Source organism: Oncorhynchus tshawytscha, unplaced genomic scaffold (assembly GCF_018296145.1).
Source record: "Oncorhynchus tshawytscha isolate Ot180627B unplaced genomic scaffold, Otsh_v2.0 Un_contig_3914_pilon_pilon, whole genome shotgun sequence".
Taxonomy (NCBI): domain Eukaryota; kingdom Metazoa; phylum Chordata; class Actinopteri; order Salmoniformes; family Salmonidae; genus Oncorhynchus; species Oncorhynchus tshawytscha.
Genome location: NW_024606056.1, coordinates 111 through 3,139, shown reverse-complemented (window position 1 = coordinate 3,139; position 3,029 = coordinate 111). Strand labels below are relative to the sequence as shown.

The 3,029-nt window shown below is 39.1% G+C and overlaps 1 long non-coding RNA gene across 2 annotated transcripts; it reads right to left on the bottom strand.

Annotated features, from left to right (window-relative positions):
* Window positions 1–1,876: 1,876 nt before the first annotated feature.
* Window positions 1,877–2,759, bottom strand: LOC121842125. Of its 2 annotated transcripts, none has more exons than XR_006080953.1 (2): window positions 2,705–2,759; window positions 1,877–1,923 (listed from the first exon to the last, which is right to left on the bottom strand). It is a non-coding gene; the product is annotated as an uncharacterized LOC121842125 (long non-coding RNA). The 2 variants fall into 2 exon arrangements; XR_006080954.1 differs by lacking the exon at window positions 2,705–2,759 and adding an exon at window positions 2,060–2,110.
* Between the last annotated feature and the right edge of the window lie 270 nt (window positions 2,760–3,029).

The following is a 3,029-nucleotide window of genomic DNA, read 5'->3' as shown; positions in this document are numbered from 1 at the left end:
TGTTGTTTGTCTATATCAGGTGTAGTAATGTTGTTTGTCTATATCAGGTGTAGTAATGTTGTGTTTGTCTATATCAGGTGTAGTAATGTTGTGTTGTCTATATCAGGTGTAGTAATGTTGTTGTCTATATCAGGTGTAGTAATGTTGTTGTCTATATCAGGTGTAGTAATGTTGTCTATATCAGGTGTAGTAATGTTGTGTTGTCTATATCAGGTGTAGTAATGTTGTGTTGTCTATATCAGGTGTAGTAATATTGTTGTCTATATCAGGTGTAGTAATGCTGTTGTCTATGTCAGGTGTAGTAATGTTGTGTTGTCTATATCAGGTGTAGTAATGTTGTGTTGTCTATATCACCTAGCCCCAGTAATGTTGTGTCCATATCAGGTGTAGTAATGTGTTGTCTATATCAGGTGTAGTAATGTTGTGTTGTCTATATCAGGTGTAGTAACGTTGTCTATATCAGGTGTAGTAATGTTGCTGTCTATATCAGGTGTAGTAATGTTGTTGTCTATATCAGGTGTTGTAATGTTGTTGTCTATATCAGGTGTAGTAATTGTTGTCTATATCAGGTGTAGTAATGTTGTCTATATCAGGTGTAGTAATGTTGTGTTGTCTATATCAGGTGTAGTAATGTTGTGTTATCTATATCAGGTGTAGTAATGTTGTTGTCTATATCAGGTGTAGTAATGTTGTTGTCTATATTAGGTGTAGTAATGTTGTTGTCTATATCAGGTGTAGTAATGTTGTTGTCTATATCAGGTGTAGTAATGTTGTTGTCTATATCAGGTGTAGTAATGTTGTTGTCTATATCAGGTGTAGTAATGTTGTTGTCTATATCAGGTGTAGTAATGTTGTTGTCTATATCAGGTGTAGTAATGTTGTTGTCTATATCAGGTGTAGTAATGTTGTTGTCTATATCAGGTGTAGTAATGTTGTCTATATCAGGTGTAGTAATGTTGTTGTCTATATCAGGTGTAGTAATGTTGTGTTATCAATAGCAGGTGTAGTAATGTTGTTGTCTATATCAGGTGTAGTAATGTTGTTGTCTATATCAGGTGTAGTAATGTTGTTGTCCATATCAGGTGTTGTAATGCCGTTGTCCACATCATGCAGTAAGTTGTCTGTATCAGGTGTAGTAATGTTGTCTATAGGGTGTAGTAATGTTGTGTTGTCTATATCAGGTGTAGTAATGTTGTTGTCTATATTAGGTGTAGTAATGTTGTGTCATCTAGTAATGTTGTCATCATATCAGGTGTTGTAATGTTGTTGTCTGCTCAGGTGTAGTAATGCTGTTTGTCCACATTAGGTGTAGTAATGTTGTGTTATCTATATCAGGTGTAGTAATGTTGTGTTATCTATAGCAACGTTGTCCATATCAGTAATGTTGTGTTATCTATCATCAGGCCCCAGTAATGTTGTGTGTTCATATGCCCTCACCTAGTCCCAGTAATGTTGTGTCTATTCTCAGGTGTAGTAATGTTGTCCATGGTGTCTACTTGTCTATATCAGGTGTAGTAATGTTGTTGTCTATAATCAGGTGTAGTAATGTTGTTGTATCTATTCTCATGTAGTAATGTTGTTGTCTATATCTGGGTGTAGTAATGTTGTGTTGTATCTATATCAGGTGCCCCAGTAATGTTGTGTCTATCTATCAGGTGCCCCAGTAATGTTGTGTTGTATCAGGTGTAGTAATCTCATATCAGGTGTAGTAATGTTGTGTTGTATCTACCCTCACCTAGCCCCAGTAATGTTGTGTTGTATCTATTCTCATCTATCCCCAGTAATGTTGTGTTGTATCTATTCCTCATGTTGTACCCCAGTAATGTTCAGGTGGTACGTTATGCTCTCTCACTAGCCCCAGTAATGTTGTGTGGTATCTACCCTCACCTAGCCCCAGTAATGTTGTGTTGTATCTATTCTCATCTAGCCCCAGTAATGTTGTGTTCTCTGCTCCTAGCCCCAGTAATGTTGTGTTGTATCAGGTGTAGTATCACCTAGCCCTAGTAATGTTGTGTTGTATCTATATTAGGTGTAGTAATGTTGTGTTATCTCTCTCCACCTAGCCCCAGTAATGTTGTGTTGTATCTACTCTCACCTAGCCCCAGTAATGTTGTGTTGTATCTATCACCTAGCCCCAGTAATGTTGTGTTGTCTACTCTCACCTAGCCCCAGTAATGTTGTGTCTGTATCTACTCTCACCTAGCCCCAGTGTTGTCTATATCAGGTGTAGTATTTGTGTGTTGTGTTGTATCTCTCTCACCTAGCTAATGTTGTGTTGTTGTATACTCTCACCTAGCCCAGTAATGTTGTGTTGTATCTACTCTCCCACTAGCCCCAATGTTGTGTTGTATCACTCACCTAGCCCCAGTAATGTTGTGTTGTATCTATTCTCACCTAGCCCCAGTAATGTTGTGTTGTATCTGCTCTCACCTAGCCCCAGTAATGTTGTGTTGTATGCTACTCACCTAGGCCCCAGTAATGTTGTGTTGTATCTACTCCTCACCTAGCCCCAGTAATGTTGTGTTGTCTCCACTAGCCCCACTCTCACCTAGCCCCAGTAATGTTGTGTCTACTCACCTAGCCCCAGTAATGTTGTGTTGTATCTACTCTCACCTAGCCCTGTAATGTTGTGTTGTATCTACTCACCTAGCCCCAGTAATGTTGTGTTGTATCTACTATCACCTACTCTGTTGTGTTGTATCACCTAGCCCCAGTAATGTTGTGTTGTATCTACTCTCACCTAGCCCCAGTAATGTTGTTGTCTGCTCTCACTTGTAATGTTGTGTTGTATCTACTCTAGCCCCTGTAATGTTGTGTTGTATCTACTCTCACTAGCCCCAGTAATGTTGTGTTGTATCTACTCTCACCTAGCCCCAGTAATCACCTAGCCCCAGTAATGTTGTGTTGTATCTACTCTCACCTAGCCCCAGTAATGTTATGTTGTATCTACTCACCTAGCCCCAGTAATGTTGTGTTTGTATCTACCACCTAGCCCCAGTAATGTTGTGTTGCATCTACTCTCACCTAGC